This window comes from Colletes gigas, unplaced genomic scaffold (genome assembly GCF_013123115.1).
Source record: "Colletes gigas isolate AHSC1104 unplaced genomic scaffold, ASM1312311v1 Colletes_gigas_Sc00006, whole genome shotgun sequence".
In the NCBI taxonomy this organism is placed as follows: Eukaryota; Metazoa; Arthropoda; class Insecta; order Hymenoptera; family Colletidae; genus Colletes; species Colletes gigas.
Genome location: NW_025106635.1, coordinates 4,387,629 through 4,410,500, shown reverse-complemented (window position 1 = coordinate 4,410,500; position 22,872 = coordinate 4,387,629). Strand labels below are relative to the sequence as shown.

At 44.0% G+C, this 22,872-nt stretch overlaps 1 protein-coding gene across 1 annotated transcript in view; it reads left to right on the top strand.

The window, feature by feature from the left end:
• Window positions 1-22,872, top strand: part of LOC122396021 (LIM/homeobox protein Lhx9) — a 441,838-nt gene that overhangs the window by 56,237 nt on the left and 362,729 nt on the right. The window contains exon 2 of the mRNA XM_043394097.1: window positions 22,465-22,517. The gene's annotated coding sequence lies outside the window, so the exon portion shown is untranslated. The remainder of the gene's footprint in view (window positions 1-22,464; window positions 22,518-22,872) is intronic.

Below are 22,872 nucleotides of genomic sequence, written 5' to 3'. Positions count from 1 at the left end.
CCGTTCTTTCTTCTTCGTTCGGTCTCTGTTTCCCAGCCAGCGTTTGCGTGTTCGCGTCTCGCCTCTCTGTCTCTCTCACTTTCCTTCCTCTCACCTTCTGGATTTGATTGAATTTTTTCCCGAGGAAGAAATGTTTCCACCAAATGAATCCGTCGAAATATTGCATTCCGACAAGCACGATCCAATTTTTCGTTTAATAAAAGAGAGCCTTTCTCTTCGCAGACCTTTCATTTCTTTCTCGCGCCTTTTTCGTAACCTTCCGGCTAACCCTCGCATTCCCTTCGATTCCCGATTTATCGATCGCGCCTTCGACTCGGCCGTGCAAACTCCGTTCGCCCTTTTTACAGGTTTGCTAATTTCGTTTCCGATTATCTCTGACCGAAGAAGTTCATCTCCGAATTCGATGCGCGGAGGGAAGTTCTGCTCCGTTTTTATTTAGTACCTCGTGTCGATCACGCGTAAAAAACCCAAGGAACGGATATGCAAGATTCGTTTCCCTTAAATCGCGTCAATTTTTTTCACCAGTCCGGGTAATAGCGTTAATTGTAACGGTTCTTTATATCTACGTTTCGTTTTTCTCAGGATAAAAATCGGAGTTCGTATGTTTTCTAACAAACATATTAAACGTTGTTGAAAGCGTAACTCGTTTGATCCGAAAGGAATGTTTGTCTCGATCTAAACGACTCGCTGCCCTTAAAGGCCTTCTACGAAATCCGGATCGGCGAACGATGTTCAATCGCGACCAAACCTGACCGACGACGGAGTAATTTTTTATTAGTCGATGCGGCTTCTACTTTTCATCTACCCAACATTTTAATATTGCATATCGTTGCTTTCGCCAGTTTGTAAACACAGCTCTGTCTCGCTTCGTTCCTATCCTGCGGCGCGGCGGCAAATATGAGAGAGAACCGGGCTCGATAGTACTGAATAAATATAAACGATAACCAATAATACCTGTAAAGTTAATAATAATCACGATCGTATCGCGGAGGTTTGTCCTTGCGGCCCTCTTCGCCGCCCATCAATCGCATCAAAAACTCCTGGTTGGTCGATAACGTCGGGCTGGGCACGATGCGTGCGGGCCGAGGCGGGAGCGGAACTCATTTCGATGAGTTTGTAATTAAAAAATTAATTAAACGAAATCGCAGTCGCGGGGTGATTTTTTCCCTATATATTGCCGTCGTCATTGTGTACACTCACACTGCATATCGCGGGGTCATTATGGCGACTGGATTTTAACGATCCCCACCCCTTCGTCGCCCTTCTGCCCTCTGAAACGCTCCTCTTCCACCCTTCTGTCGACCAATATACACGCATAATTGCCTGTGGACGATATATTCGGGCTTCTGGGCTCGCGATTCGAACAATATTTTTCTCGGTGATAGTTTTAATCGATTTAATGTTACGAATTATTTTCTGCCCGTCCGCGAGCCGGGTTTAGCATACTGCAAAATAGATATTTTACTCTGGTCTGCAAGTTCTCCGGGCTTAAACGTGATAGAAAAGTCAGAGGATGCTAGGGAAACAATTCGATAGAAGAAAAACACCGATTATTCGCGACTTTATAACCGCGTGGGGGGCTCGCGGTATTCGGAGTTTCGGATTCATCGAAATTACAAAATGATTCGAGCGTGTCTGTCCCTAAATATTAAATTATTGGAACAGTTCCAGCCCCACGCTCGATTGATTAAACAGTGTTTGCTCGAACCTAATACGATTCGACATTCTGCCCAGAAATTGGAACGAATTTACTCCCCTACGAATACATCGAATAATTAGACGACGAAATCACCGGTGTGCTCGCGGCACGAACGGACAAAAGGGGATCTCTCTCGTCCAGCGGTCCTGGCAATTCCTGGACGGCGTAACCGTCCGGCGACATAAATTTCCAGAAGCAAGAGGGGGGCAGGTAGGGCCGACCGAAAAAGTCTGAACTCTAGCAGCGCTCTAGGATCTGAGAATCGCTTCGAAATTAAATAACTTCCCGGGGGGATTCGTCGACAGAAAATTTACGTCGGCCAAATAAATTCTACGCGGTCCGGCATTCCACGACCCGCTACTATTTTAACTATGTGTATAGAGAGTCGCGGCGGGGCGTGCCGAAGAGGGGGTCGGAGGAGTTCCGACTTATATCGCGTGAAATAGAAAAAAAAGGGAAATAAAACGGGAACAGAGGGACGCATATATCGGGGCCATTTAGAGCGCGGGTCGACAGTTCGAATTGTTAGCACCCTGTAGTAGCAGGGTGTTTAATTTACTCTTATTGGCCCCGAATGGGATTGCTCGACGAACGCTGGGAACTTATACCGGTGTTCTTTTTCCCCGCACGGAGACGAAGCCAGCCCGGATTACACGGGGACGTCTCGTTGCCTTCGATCTTCGGGAACGGCCCGTATGAGAAATTAGAGTACAACCGATACACGTCCACTTCTGACCACATTTTCGCTTTTTCCGTCGAGTCGCAATAAGGAGGATAGCGGCTGATTCTGCTCGCTTTCCCGCTACCTTACCCTTCATCATACTTCTTTTTTCTGTTTTCATTTATCCCCTGTCTTCCTATCTACTTTCTTCGTCTTTCTCCCTCCGGAACAACCACCCTCTATTTCCACCCGGTGGTTCCTTTTCCTTCTTCCAGCTCGCGTGCTCCCTTCCTATCCCCTCTCTCTTGCCAGCCTTCTGTTCGTCTCTGTCTCGTTTCTTCGTGGCCAGGAGTGAGCCAGAGGTCGTGTGGATCGAGGGGGTAGGAGGTTCGGATTCAATTATCCGATATTAAACTGCCCCTAACCACGTTCGTGTCGACCCCTTTGGCTGTGTGCGTTGAAATGGTTGTTGCTAGCCTCCACCGTCCCTCTCTTCCTCGCAGAAGTATTAGATCGAATGGACTCGGTGTTGTAGTCGCTGTTACCCGCCCAAAGATACGCCTATAGGTGGTAGTTATAGAATCGCGTTGGATTCGTTCATGTACATCGCTTTTCTTTTCGCCCGACGCTGTTCCTCTTCCACCCTCGCTTCGATTCGTTTGTTATCGCGCGACCCGGTAATGGCACGTTCCCTGTAAGCGGAACTCTATTCAATTTTGTGGCAGTTTAAAGGGTGTAACATCGGCGCAGGAATTATTACGCGAATCAACCGGTCCCGGGCGAAAACGGAGATTCGTTGTTTCGGGGCTAAATATCTGATCGGGTTTACCAGCCTCGTCGACAGACTCTTTCTTCCCGAAGCTGCACTCTTTAGCTCCGAGAGAAACAAAAATAGTAGGTGGTTCTTCAGAAAAATTTTATTTCCGTTTCGTAGCCCGAACGGTGTTATTTATTCGCCTATGAGCGAAACGGGTAAATAGAGTAGGATCTCCTTTATCCGTTTTCCATATTAGCATGCGCCGGTATAATTCTACCGTATCTCAAGTATAATACCATAAACGTTAATAACAGAAATGGAAGTATAAGTAATGGGAACGATTTTCTTATCAATTTACGAGTCTGGTATCTTCCTCGCTATTAAGTATTTCAAGTTTTCGCGCGTTTAACGACGCGAAATTACATATCTTCCAAGTTATTATTACACCATCTCTTGTTCTAATACCGTGAAGAAATTCGAGGAAGAATAGATGGAACAAAGAACGCGTGACAAAATTAATATTATTATTGTGGAAACAGCTTCTGGCGGAAGAGAGGATATTTCGAAAAGGAATAGGAGCATGGGTAATATAGTATTCGGATAATGGAGGTTCTGTACCGTGTATGCATAAGACAGTGGTGTCAACCGAACGAACTAATCGAAGCGAATTACGTGTCCCCTTGCGCCGTATTAACAACATAATGTCTTCGTACGAACCGATTGGCTTCCTCGTGTAACTCGTCGAGGCACTTGCGGCACGATGAAGCAGCCCGGAGACCACTGATCTTGCAGCTCGATGATAATTAAATTGCCCCGCGGAGCCAGCAGTGACTAAACAGTCATTACAACGACTACGTCATAATTGCTGGGGCTAGCAAACGAACATACTGGCAAGATAATCGCCGGCTGTGATATATCTATCTACCCACCTAGGTCAGCCGTTAATTTACCATTATAATTGATTTGCATATAGATTGAATCAGATAAATTCGCGAGGCGAAGCGCCGGTGCTTTCGAACGAAACAAGCTTGAAAACGTGGCCACGCTCGCGGGAACTTGAATTTCTACTCGTTTAACAGGCAACGGGGATCGAGGGTCGATGTTTTTCTGGATAATCTTCACACTCGGAGACGTCGAAAGGAATGTACAGGGTGTGCCGCGATTTACGATGCCATTGGATGACTGTTATTACTATCGTTAAATGTTTTAAACAGTCTACGTATAATCTGTATAGTGGGATCAATCGAATCGAGTATTTCAGAATTGGAAATAAATATCGTTTTTAATTTAGATCTTATTTTGATTATTCTGAAGGATCGCTAGCAGGGACACACCTTGTACATTGCGATTCGATAAATATCGAATTAATTGGAGAAACCGAGGATGGAGATTCGAGAAAGATCGCGCGCGACAGTTCGTAATGAAGACATTCGCGGACATTAATCGAGAAGTATTCTGAAAACGGACCAGTAATTGTCACGCAATCGACGCGATGCGTGTTAACAGTTAGGGTATAAATATTCAAGAGCGGAATAATCGAGACGACAAACGGCGTCGCGAGGAAGAAGCAAACACATCCCGGTTGCAAGTCGATCTTTTAATACGGGCCGAGTACACAGACCGATCTCGTTGGCCGATTAAAAGCAACGCCAAGTGTCGTCCGTACGAACGATAAATAACGCCTCGTCGTTAGAGACCTTTCGATCTATCGAATGGAAAAGAATGGCCGCTCTTAATCGCTCTTCCAATCGGTTAATGCACCGTTCGCGGCGGCGTGGTAAGCTAAATAAATGGTCTCGTTCTCTTTCCCGCTCTTTCCTCCATTGCGCGCGATACCTCGTCGTTTCAGCGTTCTCTGTGCTCCTTTCAAAGACATCGCAGAGATTCGAATCGATGCTGAAATTAAAGTTTGCATCGCCGATACGCGTCTAAAAGCCCATTGTAATTCGAATAACAGTTACCGCTATTCACGGACCAAGGTTCGCTTGCTCGCTTAAATAATCCACCGACTTTATCGGATTTTGAATATTGCTCTTCCGTCTCGCGCTGAAATAATGGCTACGATTTTTGATCGTCGTGCCAGAGAAACGGCAACTGAAACGCTTAGATACCATAATTGCAAAAGTCCAAAAATCGGAGAGATTTAGATTATTCTGTAATTAGATGTTACCCACCACCGTGTGTGTGTGTGTGTGTGTGTGTGTGTGTGTGTGTGTGACAAGCACCTTTGGTACTTCCACTTTACAGCTTTCGTTTCGCCTGGTTCTCAATTATATTGTCTTCTCTCGTTACGACTCTGGTTAATAGCGCGCGATAAATTATATTCTCTATGGCGGACATGTCAAACTCGCGGTCCGATCAATTAAATTCTGCGGCCTGCTGCGCCTTTTTATTATAAGCATTACTGCCTCCTCGAAGCACTAATCTTTTAACGATGCGGTGCATTAATAATATTGTACTTTTAACCCTCGTGCATCCGATTCCCAGCCATTTTTATTCGCCCTTTATAACTTCGAATTAGACATTTATATCTTTGCTAGTAGTATGCACTATTTAAAACTGTATTTACCAGTAAAAATATTTAAAATATTTACATACGATATTTCGAGATAAATTGGGAAATTGAATAAAGATTAAGGAAAGTGTAAATTGATCCATAGATCAAAAATGGGTTTGACATGCTCTAGATCGTGTATACAGCACTGAATACAGTGATTTATCGACGAAACATTATTAAGAAACGTGGAATAAAATTGTTCGTGGAGCGTCGAAATGTGTATTCTGTTATTAAACGCGCCGATGGGGATTTCAAATTACGGAGAGATTAAAGTCGCGAAAAAGGAGGCCGCGGCGTGATTAATTCCACGATAGGCGTTAACAAGCCATCGACCTGGGGCGTTTCACGTTTCGTCGAACCATTTAAATTTCAGCCTTGTGCCGGACCTCGTTCGACTACGATGCGTAGAGAGATTCAGAACAAAAGGTCGGCCACTATGATTTCGTGGTGCTTTCGGATCTATTAGCATCGATTAGCCTTCTTGCCTTCGGGATATCTGATCTTCCGGTACCGTTGCGTCGCCATCCACTACTCGTGAATGCTGGAAATCTCGAGTCGTATTAATTATATCATCGAGTTCATCTTTCGGACCGTTCCACGAACGGTTCCGACCCTTTGGGGACGGAGGGCTGTCGAAAATCATTATTAGTCCGGGCCCGAAAGTTTTGGACTGTCGGCGTGAAAATAAAAATCAAGAAGGACGAATTTGCATTTGCTTCTAATTTTAATTTAAACACCGACGAAGGTCTGTATTGAGTCACACACGCTCGCAGTCGCATTTAAACGTTTCTATAAATTCAATCAACAGTTAACAAACAGAATATTTTGCCGACTGTTCAAAAAAAGTTACATTGAAGTTCTGTTATTTTCCTTTGAGCTTTGATTCTCGATTATTTTTGTGTCCGCGCTGAAAACCTGCACAAAGGTATGTTTTGCGATTATTCGAATTTCGTTTCGCGCGAGCGCCCGAGCCAAAGTAACAAAAGATTAAAAAACGGTGTCCTGTGCAATAAACCATCGGGCGCGTAATATTTCATGCCATTAACCATAATTTGTCAGTAAAAGATTATCGGCTTCCGATATCGACGGGCTTTTAGCTGGATGCATTGATATGTCGTATTTCAATAGAGCAATAGCACTCGGGGTGTCGCGTTAACGAGAAAACATTTGTAGAACTAATTGATGATTGTGACACTCGACCGAAATAAATCGATCCGCGAGCACCGCGTCATTCCAACGCGAGTTTTATATCAATCGGGGCGCCGATGATCGAGCGTTATCTCGATCTTAATCCCCCGATTAATGTCCCGAGAAAAGTGACATCGATCGGTGCCTTGCATTGTTTATCTGCAATGCATTGAGATTTATTAGCGTTTCTATGTATTCTATAATGTTTGGACTTTACTTTTTGCACGCGATGGTTTAAGTTAATTGGACTCTCTGTTTGCAAGGTAATAATTATTACAGGAGGAGCTTAAGAACGAATTAACCGTTCAAGTTCGAATTGCCTGTACTTAAAACTTGAAGAAAATGTTAACCGGGAAACCAGTTTTTCGGAAGTTGTAAACTAGACTACCCCCTTAAATTCAGGGGGGAAGAATGACGACGAACCAACCGGCACGAAACACTGTTAATCGATAGCGGCGTTTGTCCCACTCTCTTCGTGAAAGCTATTACGGGTATTAAATGGCATTAATTGAAAAGCTCCATGTAAAAAGGCTCTTCTCGCTTGTGAATCAATTAATTTCAGCTACGATCGCGACAAATTCATCTTCTATTTTGTTATTTTCGGTTTCTTGCGTCTGTTTTTAACGGCACATAAAATCGCCCTTCCATCGGGCACCGAGTGTTACAAACAGCCACGCCGTCGAATGCAATGAATCGGATAATTAATCTGTGCTCCTCTCTCGCATACTCGCAATATTTGTTCGCGAGTTCGTTGGCGAAAGCCACTTTAGCGATTATTTTCCACTCAAAAAAGCCCATAGAATAAACCCGGGAGATAGGACGGCTATGCGAGAGAGATGGCCCCGGTTTAATATTTTTTAATTGCGTCGCTGGCCGTGCCGGCCGGCTTTATCACTAGCACGTAATTAAACTTTATGTTCACCTGTCATATTTGCGTTCTATCTGAACTAGCCATTTGAAAATTAAAAACGCGTCGGCGAACCTGGAGAGGAAACGAGTCAGAGGGGGCTGAGGGGCAAAAGGGGGGGGGGAGGGAAGAGGCGCGGGAGGGAACGATGCTTTAATTTCGTGCCCCGCGGTTCAGCTCGCCGGGATTGTTTACGGGGAATTTACATAAAGTTGTTCCGTGGCTATTCGCCGATATATAAACTTAACGAATGAATATTCTGTTACGGACCAACGGACCCGCGGTTAAACTGATTTTTTATTAGACGCGTTTGCGTGACGCGCGCGTGCTCAAATTGTTCACTCGCGGGGGCGGTCGAAGGAACGAACGCGTCCTCGCAAATTGCAAAAGTTAACCCGACCGGCTGAAATTTCAGATCTCCCCGCGAACGGGTTGAAAAGGGCGCGGGAAATTATGGGAGACGCCCCTGTAGCCAAATGTAATTCTCAATAAGCTTACAGACGTTCTCGAAACTCAAGAAATAGATCGTTGAATAAGATAATTATCCCGTGTTCTAAATGTAAGATTCGTTTTGTAGCCACGAATTAATGACGAAACGAACGTTGTTTCATCCCATCGCTATTCGATAGATTCGTGAAAATTCCATAAAAGTATGAACAGGTATTAGTTTACGAATGAAAATATATTTTTGAAACTATTACTGCCTCGATCATACGTTTCTTAATACTTCCTCGTTCGATTCTGTTTTATCAACCCCTACGGTTCATAGTTTAGTTACGATCCGTGCAATGCTGTTTGTACTTTTTTTATTTGCGCGAGTGCTCGTTTTAATACCCGTTTAATTTTAGTCCGATATGAACCGAGCCGATTGTCCTGCCCCTCCCGACAATTTAATATTAAAACAAATGTACAGGGAAATCACTTGAATCGCGCGGTAATTAGAGATAGAAAGTTGCTGTTGACGCTTATTTTGGTTGCACGGAACGCGAACAACTTTTAATGAGATATGTCTGAATTATAGAAAGCCGTTACCGAAACGTGGAAGACGGAAAGATTAAAGCAGCTGTAATTACTTCATGTTCATTAATTGCTTTTCCAAACCTTCGTGAATTAAATTATTGCGAACTTAGGTCACGCTACCTAGACGCTCGCTCGAAATCTATTGCGAGAGCCCTACGCCATGCATGAAACAATTTCCAGGTTAAAAACGACCGATTCCCTCTCGAATTTGAATCGTCCATGTAGTCAATTTTACACAGTCTATCTTGTAGATATTATTTATATCCAACTTCGAAAAAATATGGATTTATCTTTTAAGATACGGATATGCGTTTAGCTAATTCCTAGAGAACACATTGTAAAGAGTTGCGAATTATGGTCCGATCGTTAATTCCTAAAGTACAGTTTGACGTTTCCTTCGTTTCGAACGACCAGCATTAAACGCACCTGCGTAAATTATATGAATTATCAAACAGTTTGATGGCGATAGTAATTAAGGATCATCGTCGACTGTAATCGACCACTTAATGTAAGGAGCAAGCCAGGGATTGCTGATCGTTGTCAGAGTGGACGTCGACTGGCGTTAGCATCAACTTCTCGAAGAAGGACGAGAAAACGGAAGGGAGTCGCAGCTGCGGGACGCGTTTTATCGTGAATGTGCTAAAAGCAAAATCTCCTTGATACACCATAGAACCTTTTAGCGTCTCCTCGAGTGAAAGTCAAACGAGGTTCGAACGTCTGCAAAAGGCCAGTCACGACTAACGCGGCCGTAGACGAATGCTCTTTGCGAGTGCTTCGCTGCCGCGTCGCGTCCGCCTTTATTTTGATTCGCGCGCCATTCTTCAAAGATTCACTCGTCGAACCCCGCACGATCGCTCCGGAAAAGAAACTAGTGCATTCGAACGTTCAGCGTTCCATTAAAGTCCCTATTTCTTGCACACGTTCGCAGAGAGATGCCAGAGACTAAGCAAACGATTTCGGCCACCTTTCTTTTCCCAAATTTCGAATACAAATACTCTGTACGACTTTGAGCTCCTTCTACAATTAGTCAAATTCTTAAATCTAGGTTTTTAGACAATCCTAATAGCGTTAATTTGCCTCTGTATAGTTTCTATTTAACTTTAATAATAATCAAGAAAAATTTGATTCTACTTTTCTCGAACTTCACTGTACTGTTCCATGATCGACGATGGCGCGATATTAAACGTGCATTCGCTTTTTCAATAATGTCCGCGGATATTCGATGGAATTCATATCTGAGCTTCCTGCTGGTCATTCTAGTACAAAAAATGTTTGGGCGCTGAACCAATTTTGAACATTTTTGGCAGTGTGATTGGATCCTGGATCGTATTGGAAAGTAATATTTCCTTCAACAAACGATGTATTTTTCATAGTTTGCAGTAGATTTTGCTACATAATATTTTTGCAGACATACCGGCTCGCAATACTTTTTGTACTGAGTCGTGTTTAATAGTTTGCTGTATATTTTAATCGTAACAAATCATTCTAACATTAAGGTTTATTAATTTACGAAAATAAATGAATTAATACGTAAATATTGTAGGCATGGCCGTGCTTTCAGAATTTCTCCGAAAACTTTCGGAGTTCTGATTGTATTTCAAATATAAAGTGCTCCCCTAGCCGATACTCCCTTAATTTGGATTTAGCATTAATGAGATTGAATAATTTCTGACGGTGCTCTATTCATTTAAATAATGGACTATCTATATATCGATTTTCGTCTCCCATTGGCTTCAAGGTTGGGCAAATTTGCCGCGTTCTGTATAAACTTTAGATGAGACTTCAATGTCTATTTTTTTTTTTTGTTAGTTACTGTCAATTTGCGATGTCACGATTTCACTAGAAAGTTTCGTTCGCTGTCGTTTCGTTCTATTTTAAAAACTAATTCTCGTCGTCGGTATTACGGTTTTATAAACGAGAGGAGGTTCAACCTTCAAATATCTGGGAATACGATTCCGAATAATTTCTCGATGGATCCGTGAAAGTCAACGCGTAAAAAATCGTCGCGGGGACGGTGTTGAAAAATGGGGTAGCTACGTTCTGCTTACGTAATTTGAGAAAGGAAAGGTTGATTATTGGTCCCGGTGACAGGAGTTCGTTTCGAAAACGAGAATCCCAAACGCGAGACATCCCGGAGGCACGGCCGGCGCTTCTCTCCTTTTAATTAAAATAAATTCCGTTGCGTGGAATAGTGGCAGCGCCACGGAATCAGAAACCGAGAACGGCAACCCGGGGACAAAGGTGAGGGGGTGCGCCCTACGAGAAGACAACGCTCTCATCGATGAGACGAACGCTCAATTATCAAGCCATCTCGTTCGAGGTTCCCGGGAACTCCCGGTTGCTTTTTTCTTCTTCTTCCTTTTTTTTTTTTCTTTCTTTCTTTTTTTTTTTTACCCTTTTACCCACGAGATTCCGCTTCGCGCATTTCGCGAATGGCCGATCGCTATTAAACGGAACGAAACAGAGTAGGAGAAGGAGAGCGAACTGAAAGAGAAACAGACAGAGTGGAAGGACAAAGAGGGAAGGAGGCTACTCTGAGCGGCGAGAGAAAGAAAGGGGTAGCATAGAAAAGGAGTGGAGCGACGCGTGGTAAAGGGTGGGGAGCGGTGGAGCGAGCAAGAGGGTCGAAAAGAGAGGGAGGGAGGAAGCTCGCGCATCGTGCCGGCACTTAGGCCTGGCTTTTAATCTTCGAGCCTCGAGAAGAGCTCTAATTAGAGCTGGCTCTAGCTCTAGCTACGAGCCCGGGCTCCGTTATAAGCAGGAGTTAGAGTAGGTACCACGGGGCAGGAGGAGGTGGAGGTATGTTTAGTTTTTAGCCGAGCGCGCAGTTACACGCGGTGGTAATTAAAATCTTGATTAATGCACGTGTCCATCAGGGCTGCCTCTAATGAACTTTCACGTCGCCTGTACTCGTAAGTCCACACGAAACCGTGATCGTCTTCCCGGATGATCCTAATCGTTCTAGACGAGAAACCGTCGGCAGGAGGGCCCCGGAGAGGGAGAAACGAGAGTAGGTACCGCGAGGGAGAGCGAGAGGGAACTCGCTTCGGCTATTGTTTCTCGTCTTTTTAACTCTCGAACGCGGTATTTCACGTGTAACGATTTTTACGAGAAACGGGAAACGCGCTACAGAGACGAGCATGAATGGAACCTTGCAAACACGCGGCTGCAAGCTTCGCTTCGGTTTGTTTCGTCAGTTAAATGTCTGGGATACTCTTTGGGTAACGAGACTGGTTATGGATAAACATGATTTACAAATGTCGCCTGCAGAACGCGATAGCTTGGCTCGTAGTCGGGCAAAACGTAATCTGATTACGTTTATCACGATACGATTACACGTTATCACGCTGTAATTGGACTATAGACGCGCTGCAATTACACTAGATAGTTATTATTCGCTTTAAAGATTTATGATTATGACTACACCGCGATTAGACGGTAACTGCTGCGTGATTACAGTGTAATTACATGTAATCAGATTACGTTTCCTGGGATTCTGGTTTGAAAGCAGTACCAATGGTAAATGTATTTTAACAAGTGCTCGAGACGATGCCCGAAAGGAACACGTTATTTAGTATGTTGATACATACACAATGTACGTAAGAACATAAGTAGAAATACAACCACCGTAACTCAAGGACTCGTTGCATTTTAATTTTCAGTCTGCGTATATTTTCCTAGGCAGCTCGGAATGGCTCCGAAATTACATTTTCAAGCGAATCTCTACCCCCGTTTCGTATCAGCGATTACAGTTGTTATTTATTCCAAGGGATACTAATCATGCATTTCTGAAATGAAAAAATTCAGATCTTAACGAAACATCATATTTAATCTCCTTTCGGTACAACGTTTCGTTCTAAGTCGAGCGGCGAGTTTTGGCTAGGTTTTTCTCGATTTCAACCCACCGTGCGACGGTTCGTAATGGAAAAATGACGAGCCTATTATATGAAACGCGCAATATCGGAATGGTGTTTTAAACATCGTTTTTAATGAAATATCGTTTTAATTACCGCGCCAGGCTTTGTCGATGCTCGATGAAATTTCCCGTCGCGGGGAAGAACAATGCGCCGGAGCGTTTTAAATAATTTCAGCAAGCGATTCTTACGGCGGCGAAACGATTTATCGGATGCAAATTGATTCGAGTTAGGAACGGATTTAAATGGAATTCAAAGGAGCGGCCGTTTCGTTTATTAAACTTTTGTATGGCCGATTAAACTGTCGGCCGATCGAACAATTATTGTAACAAAATAAAATGCCGGCGTGTCGTTTGTTCTCCAGAGCTCGTTCCGCGGCCGGATCAAATAAATAATGAGCCAGAATTCGAAAAATGAGGCGATATTTAGTTCCCGTATCCCGTGGACCGTAGTTAATTAAGCCGGGTTGTTGAACAATATGCGTTCGCCCGGGGTCCGCGCAGATGAAACGAGTTTGATGGAAGTCGCGGCAAAAAGTGGACGACAATCGGTCGAGTTCTATAGTGAAAGTGGCGTTTAATAACTTCGGTGTAATTGAAATACGCGCCGTTTCGAATTCAACGAAATCGTTACTACGCCTTCTCCGCCAACTCGTTCCGCTTTCCACGATCAATTTTTAACTTCCTTTAGTACCGTGATTCAACTTTAACGGGCACTCGATACCTCATTGTTAGTGCAACCTGAATGTTCCAATTTCTAATCATTTAAGCGTTTACCCGTCGCAAAAGAAACTGATTATTTCTTTAATCATTCGTAATACGTTCATAATAAATACGGTTCGTATTTCTACTCATTATTTGTACTATCGAGTATAGTGGTAAAACTTATACGAAAACATTGTTCGACAACTTGTACAATAGCCTCGAAACAGTTTACAAATGTCGTTCAAACGCACCACGGTTCTCCAACTTACAGCGCGATAAATCGTTGCATCCGTGACCCCTGTAAGGTAGTTTCGTTCAGTCGAAGGATGAGCGCGAGAAGAAGCGGAGAATAGCGCGTTAATTAAACCCTTAGTCGGGGGTTCGTTCTGAAATCGCTAAACTAAGAGAGCATTCTCTCGAGGATCGACGCGTTCGTCGCCTTTTCAGCTGAAAAGTGAAAACAGGCAAACAGTCCGGCGGCATGAACGTTGGACGCGGAGGCAGATATCATTAAATCACAGAAACAGCCTCTGTTATTGACTCCGCGGACAAATTTATCGTCAGCCGGGTACGCGTTTCGTTGTATAGTGGTCCTCAACGGCCCTCCCTCCGCTCTACAACGTTCGCGTACGTTCCTGGTAACCAGTCGTCTCTCTTCACCCCTTCGTAACGCTCAACCCCTTCCGGTCCTTTCGTTCTACCCCCTTTCCAGAATCACCGTGCCCGCGCTACGTCATTGTTCTGGTTTATTCGGTGATTTGTGGATTTTACTGCCTCCTACTCGCCGTCTCGCCCCTCCAACCCCCTCTAGCTCTCACGGTCCTCTTTCTTCCCTCTAGTCAAGCTCCAACCGCGTTCTCGCACCCTCGATCGCTGGCTTCTTTGCTGCACGAGTCCTCGTCTACCATTCCTTTGTAAACGGCTCGTCCACATTCCAGAACAAAACGATACCACGCTTGCGTAACATTCTTGCTGTTACGCCCTATTATTTTCGAAAGAAGGATTAATAATTTATCGACTAATGTGCTATCGTTTTGTAAAACGTTCCCCCGTCAGCGGGTGACATTTCTTTTCACCCTAAATGGGAATCTGCTTTTCTCCTTTGCGACCGGGCGTCGCGAATAATTGGTACCCGACGATGGACGAATGCGTCGAGATGCTTCAGAGGAAACGACGAGGGTTCGTGATACTGTAAGCAGATTTTTATCGTTTGTATGACCCTCGGCGAGAACGCGACGTGTGATCTTGTCTCGTGAAATGGTCTTATGTGCCTTTCATTTCTTTATACTCGGAAAAGGACCTAATATCTGAGACGTAAAATTGTATTTTATGCGAACGTTTAATGACTCGAAATTCATCACGAAACTGTAAAACGGAAATATCTGCGAAGATCTGTGTGCACAGGCTGTTTAATCGCATTCTGCTTTCTGTCTTTGTCGCGATTCCGGGGATGGCGTTTCCTCCATTATCGCGCGTCACAGGTCGAAGTTTATTTTTGAGGAATGGAGGGGGTGTATGAGACAGGCTCGTCGAGAGGTGCCGTTAAAATGAAAGCATGGGGGGTGGAAGCCAGGGAGCGAGCTTTCCGAAAATCCGCCTTAGTATGGTAATTGATTTAATTTGGGGGATGAATCCGCCCTTAACGAACGCACCGCGGCGGTGGGGTTGGAAGGCTAAAGGGACCGTAAAAGCACTGCGACGTCTATTTGAGGCGAGACGAGCGAGATTTAGAGACGGAGGAACGTCCACGCGAGAAGACGAGCGCCTGATTACTAACGATCTGATTAATTCATGATTTTTAATTAAGGGGAAAAGCGGGAAAGGGTGGGGAGGGGCGCGGGCACCGTCGAAGCACTGGGTTATTTAACACTCCGCGCTAGGCGAACTTGTACGAGTAATCATTACGAACATAATTACGGAAAGTGTCGCGTAATGATTACAACCTTTTATAAGGACGCCCTTTCCCTCCCATCCACGCTTCCTCTTTACCTTATTCCTGAAAAAAGGAAGCGCAAGTGAAAATTCGAAATTAAGACCGACAGGGAAAAAGTAATAGAAGATGTCAACTGCTTTCAATGTCCCTTTGACTGATGGAATGGTTCCAGCCATCAATTTACTTTAGATCGAATTAATACTAACTCGTTCAAAAATAATTGTCAAACTTTAGGATGCATGTTCAAACAATGATAGCGAAGATGGTCTAAGCCTTGAGTAGTGACATAACTACAGTCACAATAAAACGTGGATTTAACAGATGACACAAAACTGTGCATCATTTATATGCTGTCGTCGCAATGTCGTCCTCTAAAGAGGTACAATGCAATTAGGTCGTTGACAACCGTGCCATAACTCGGATTATATGAAACAGGGATAAATTTCGAGCTGCTGATCGTAGTGGTTGGTGTTCTAGTAGCAATGTTTATGGCTCGCACCTAACATAGTAATGGGAATAGTGACGGATTTCTAACCGAGAACCGGAAAGGACCACTACATCGTCCTCATCCGTATCAAACCGCAGCTCTACGAGGAGCGTATACATCGGCACTAGTAGCGTTGTTATCTATGTGATAAGGACCTGCCAACCCTTTTATGAATGCTCCATTATACCCCTACCGCGTCTTCCTTCCCCTCCATATTGTGCATCGACATTTTCCACTTCTCCGAACGACTGCCATGGCTGATAACATCGAATGTCATCGGGCAAAATTAGTTCGAGTATTTCATCGAGAAACGACAATAGTTGGTGCAATGAATCTCGGTTAGAAATCCGATTAATTCCGACGACAAAACAGTCTGCGTTTCGCTGATACGGATGTGTATAATTTATATAAAATAATGGAGTAATTAATTTATTTCTAATGCAAGGTAAAAGCTTCTTGCCTCTATCGAACAAAGGACAGTTCATAAAGAACGATTGCAATAAACACATTTGATATTACGTGTATTACTAAATTATATAAACACGCTCATACATAATCATTTAATGGCATACCCCCTATAGCAACATGGCACATACAAAATTAAGCACTTCAAATTGTTGGATTGGAATACACGACATTTTGTTTTAGGGGCGTGAGTTGATGGTTAATCAGCCGAATAACTAATTAGGCAAAGATTAAACGCTCAACGAGTTTGACTCGTTAATCAACGTAATGGCGCGGACCGGATTATTTCGGCTAAATGATTTAGTCATTTAAATGGGAACCCGTTAATAATCCAAGTGTTTTCTTAACTAGTAACACCCTCGTTGGTTGAATTTACTGTTATTTGTAAATGTGTTACGATCCTGTCAGAGTCCTGTGGGCGTATAGCTATTCATTAGAGACGGAATTAACTTCGCTGTAAACGACAATTTAGCCTTTTCTTTACTTAACAAATTGCCACGAGATTGTGTTGATTTAAAGAGAAATTTCTGTATTCCCTGGAACGTAGGAACAGAATATACAGACGTCGGTATAAGTAGAAATAGCAAGTAATGGACAGACGCGTCAGACAAGTTGCACACAACTGTATTTTTTATCCTATTTTTCTTAAAACTTAATCAGTTGCGAAGGGCATATTCAGAAAATAACGTCTGTATTTATTGTCGGGTCTTTTGACAATCAGAAAGCGCACTACTGCGCGTACTTTGCAAATTGGCGCTGGTTTCAATGGCAACTTCATCTTGATTGATCGCTACTGTACATGTGGTCGATGGTTGACGTAGGAAACTATGCATCGTTGTCATGTCGACGTCGTAATAAAGTATCTTGATGTCGATTTTCGCGCAACGCATTGTAGGAGGCCATAAACTTACTTTTTTAGTATCTTTAGTAATTTTAGCAACAGTGTGTGCATCTCCTCGCGATGACTCGAACGAGGGAATAACAAATGGCAATCGAAAGTTGCATCGTTCTTACCGGAAAACTCGATATAATAAGCGAATAAATAATATGAGGAAGTTGTGCAGCAATGTTAGCAGTCTTCTTAAAATACATTTTGCTCATCCCTGGCCATAAGTGAAAGGATCGTGGCGTCCCTGCGCTGAGCGTCGGCATTATGCAGCCTTTTCGTTACTCTCCCGCCGTGGCGTTATCGCGTAAATGGCCGTCGTAAGTGTATTGTGCATCGAGGTATCTGCCGACGTACCAAACGATTCATATCGAGACGGTAGTCGCAGTTTTATCGGCGAGGTGCCAAGCGCGGAGTATAATTGGGCCATTGTTGGCTGGCAGGTGGTAACTAGTACCCGGCGCTGGTACCAACCTTGACAAGAGAAAGATCGATCTCAGATTAGACTACGAGCGGCCAAACCTTTCTTCATAGGAGCAAGATTTATACGCGGGAAGCATCTCGCGTCAATGGCCGGGTCGCCAACGCGATCGATAATCTTGCCGGAACAATGAGAAAGATCGTTGCTGCATCTGAAAATCTAATAAACCCGCAACCAAGACGCAAGTTGATTTATGCGGTTTATCCATTAATCGGTCGAAAGATCTGGAAACTACGGTGTAGCCTGAGCAGGATTAATGAAGTGTCCAGAGTAAATTGGACTTTAGACGGGGTGAAACCGGTAACGCGATCACCTTAGGTTATTCTGTTGTTACCGGATCGATCGAAATTTTGTCTGATAGAAAATTATTTCACCCTCTTACGATCAGGGTTAGGCCTGGGTTACTTGTACACGTCTCAGAACTATTACTATTTATTATTAAGTTACACGGTACTCGAACTGTCATTACTGTGTAAATTTACTCGAAGACCCTGCAGTTACTCAAACTTAGTATGTTGTCCAAAGTCGCGTCTCAGTACGGTTAGGATTAAAGATGTCCAATATATCACAGTGTCCTAACTAATCTCTGGTTTCCCCTAGATGCAAATTAATTTCTATAATTATGATTAGCCTATATCACAGGTGCTTCCAGCCACTTCATTTAGCTTCGTATTTACGGGGCCTTGGGTTTACGTACAAAATTAGACCGTTTCAAGTACATTAATAATTTTATCTTGTCTTTTTGGGAGTTCAGAAGTCTATTCTCTGTCTCTCTATCGCCGGAACAGCATCTCTTCGACACGTACGCACAGTTCGCCAATAAACGCGAACAAGCGACAAACTCGTCGCGTCTCCGGCTCGTGTGTATTCGACGGCTGATTTGTATTCAATGTTTCGAGCGATTAATCTCACGACTTTTGACCCTGTCGGGCTGTCGCTGTCTCAAGAGATCGGTACGCAGACTTGCCGTCGTTGTCGTGCGTCTGACCCAGTGATCGATCGCGCCGTTCGATCCGTTATACCTACTGTCAGATACAGATCTTCCGCTGCTATCGATATGGATCTCGTCTGTATGCCAATGTTCTACATTTATACTGACGTGAGAGAATGCGCGGTTGTCGATCAACCAGCCATCGACGAAAGAAACCTGGAAGGAGAATATTTACGAGAAAACAATTCCTAGTATCTGACGGTTTCATCGACGCTTAGTATATTTCTCCCTTAGTCGTGATTGGCACTTTCATCGGTTAACGTTTCGCGAGAACGATCGACTGCTTTGTTTCCCATGGTGTGTGAACCAGAGTCGTTCCTCGTTCCTTTTACGTTTAGACACTGTTGAATTTTTAAGAATATTTTAAGGAGGTTTAAAATGGCGAAGAAATCGCAGGGGTGGTAAAAGGTGAACGTAGGTGAGAGGTAGCAGGAGAAACGGGTGTCTTTGTGTCGTCGATGGGGGTGGCGAGTTGCATATGTAGTCCGAAATCGGGATATTGAATTCACGCCATTTCTGTTTTGACGTATCGCGGCCGGCGATACGATCCGTCGGGGTTTATCAGCGCCCAGGCACGAGGAAGTGATTTTTTCATTCTAACAAATAGCCTTTTGCGGTTTATCGGATTTCACTGGGATATCCACCGGCGCGAAATCAAGCGCGCGCTGCGAGCCAATCGAAAAGCAAAGCGGAATCATTGAAAGGTACACTGGTTTTCGTTCCGCTTATAATGGACCGACTTGAAGCTTTTTTCCTTTTGGATTTCGATTTACGTAGCCGCCAGCGCGTTTCCCCGACGTTTCTCGTTTCGAAATCGAAGCCCCGTTTTTACGAGCTCGCCTAGGGGATGAATATCAATCGATCGCAGTTTTAATTCGAGGATCGCGTTCGATTTTTCTACGGTGTGGTTCGAAACGTCTTTGTCAGAGTGTCGAAAGTAAATCAAGTACCGTGTATGCAGCTGTTGCGCGCAGGTATCGTCGTTCCTCACCGCTTCTCTGTAATCGTACCCTAAGATATCCTTATTTTGTACGCTTTGCTTCTGCAAAACACGCCCCGGCCGGTGAACAAGGGAAGAGAACAACGCTCGATCGCGAAACGTCGGATGAAGCTTGATTTATATCGCGTGGGAAGTCAACAAACCGGAACGAATCGTGATTGCCGCGTCGCGATACATTGTAATATATTTAAACATAATGTTTCCGTAACGGATAGAACGAATAATTGTGTTTGCACACATTACACCCGTATTACGAGTCCGCGTTCGAGTTCTGGCACATGATCCGCTGGTTTCGCTTAACACGGCTACCGACGCGAAGTGACGAGAATTTATTTCTTCGCTTGTTCGTTTATTCGACCATGTGCGCATCCTTTGGCGCAAAAGGAGAACAATAATTAATTGGATTATAATTTGCTCGATTAAGTCGTTTCTTACTAACCTTTTTGTAGTTCCCTTCTATTAATACTAATTTCAATTTTTATCTTTTACTCGCGCATAAATCAAGAACCATTTTCACGCGAAAAATTAATTCCATTGTTCAAATTTTAATTCAGAGTCTTAATCGCCAGAAATGACGTACATCTAGTCGTAGGTGGCTCGGTTAATCGTCGTGAAAAAATGAGGTATTTCGATTCCTTGGCGAGCTTTATCGCCTTCGAATTTTTCCGATTTTTCGCCACTCGGCTCGAAACGCATCGACGCGAGTTCGCGTGCAACCAATTTTCGTCGCGATTTCCGTCGCGGCGTGTCCCGCACTTCCGTTACCCGCGTTGCTCGTTCCTAGTCGTGCAGGGGGAAATTGCAGGGGAAATTCGAAAGTTCTCGCGATACCCTATGAATTCCAATCGACCCAACGACGAGGCTTCTCTCGATCGGAGAGCATCGTGCTGCTCGCATCAATTTTGTGCTAATAAAACAGAACTTTCCACGCCGGTCGTAGCGTTAAGGATACCGTTGCGGTCGAGCAAAAGCCTAACCGATGAATCGCGCGAATAATCGAGTGACAGTGATTTATGGTACAATCGACGGGAGGATAGTTAGGGTTTATTAATAGGCGAACAGACGGGCGTATCTTGCGTGTCCCGCCGTTAATTTTCATTATCATAAGCACACAACGCTCAAGTATTGTGTAATTTTATCGAAGTGGGCAGCAGTCGATGCCAATCTTGGTCCGCCATTTTTCAGGAAGTGTTCGATCAAAGGTTAACGAACCACCGAGACGAAGTATCAAAGATTTACACAGAGGAAAAGCATCGCTGAGACTTCGATCCCACCCAGATTGTTGCATTTCTCGCTGCTACTCCCTTGTGTTTCTGGAATGGTTTATCAAAAAGTTGCGATATTTGTTAAATGTTCGAGAAAGTGGGAAGATGTTGGCACACATATTTCGTATACACATAATCGGTGATAATGATTTAATAATCGTTGGAAAGCTGGCTCGTTAAGTACACCGAATAATGGCGAGGTAGCCGTTCAGTTTCTCGTAGAAAATTTCTGGCATATAGCGCGGTTGAAATTTACGCGTCGTTTCTCCGGCAACTACAATGATCGTCCGACACGTGATAGCTTTGTCCTCCTTCCGTGCGTCCTAAATCACCCGTAACGATTATTACTTGTATTAGCCGCGGTAATTGTAGCTTTACACTCGGGACGCAATTACGCGAACGGATGGGTACGAGCGATCGAAACTCGTTAAAAATTGTTCCCCTTTAATTCCCTCCCACCCAGCCGTGATTTTCTCGTTCATCAAGGGAGATTAAGAACGAGGATCGACGGAAAGCCGAAGCCGTGTTTCTTTTCCATCGGACACACGCCGACGCGAGCGTTGCCCAATCGTACTCGCTGCATCATTTGCCACGCCGCTCCTAGACATTAGTCAGTTCCACGGACTGACATTTGTTGAGGCAATCGTCTCTCATTTAAGCACGCTTTCCTCTTAAGCTGATTGCCTGGCTGTAAACAGGGCGCACCGGAGCTATAGTTTTCGATTACCTCCTTCTAAAATACATCCCGGGGTCGTTTTTACAAATTAACTTCCGAGTCGTAAACGAGTCTCCGAAAACAGTCACGACCATATTTATGTGTGCTAACGATATTGACTAACTTGCAAAAAATATCCAGACGTAGAAAATAAACATGCATAAACGAACACAAGATTGTCCAAGTTGTCACGCTCCCAGGGTGGAGATGCGACAGCTTCTCGGACAAATGGGTAAAACTGTGTCGCTGCTGTCTCTCCAACTCGTGCGCCCCCGAATATGTATTAGGGACGAGAGTGGAGGGCAGTGAGAGCAAGTAAGATACAATTATCACGGTACAAGTTGCAGGAAGTAGCGAGGATAACTTTGCAACAATTACTCGGGCAAATCTGTATGTACTTGGTCTAGATATACGCAATGCTTTATATCGCTATCAACGTTTTTGTCCTATTTTGGAATATATATTTCGTTTGTTTGGCTGTAAAATCTTGCAACAATTAGACTACATCCTTTAATAAATTTCGCAATTTCAATTTCCCGTGAATTTCGCCACTAGAAATTAATCTGCAGAAATTGCAAAAGTAAACAATTATGTACGAAGCAGTTAACGAGGGAAAGTTACTTTGGCGAGAAGCGGTTTTACTCGAGAGTCTTGTGAAACAGTGGATATATTGTATTTCAACGACGACAGTTTTATTCAATTACTCACTATTTCACTTAGGCTTGATAATCGCGTTCTGCGTAGACCGTGAAATCCGATTATTAAAATTGATCCGATAATTTACGATGAGCGTTCGCCTGTTCAACAATTATAAACCGTGTTATCTTGTTTCAGTTTCAGAGGACAGCTACTAGCCGGCACAGAGAGGGCCTCCCCGTCAAAGATCGGTGAGTAACCTTCGCTCTATAGGGCTAGACCGATAGGAAGAGGCAAAACAATTAGAAAGGAGAGGATGTATTTCCCATGAGGGAAAACAAAGGGTACTGCGACGGGTAAAGGTAAAAGAGGGACTGATACCGTAGTACGTTGGTACGCTAATGGAAAGGGCCTCGATACACATTTACCGTCTACGTACTCGTGCCGATCGATCGATACATCGATGGACCCTCTGTCCGTGTATCTGCGCTGCATGCTTGCAGGGGTAGTTAATTACGTTTAATACCCTCGATTATGTGTTTGCACCGAATACACACTCTCGACGAATCCGTTATACTTCCCGTGGTCTCCGCGTTTCGTATGTTT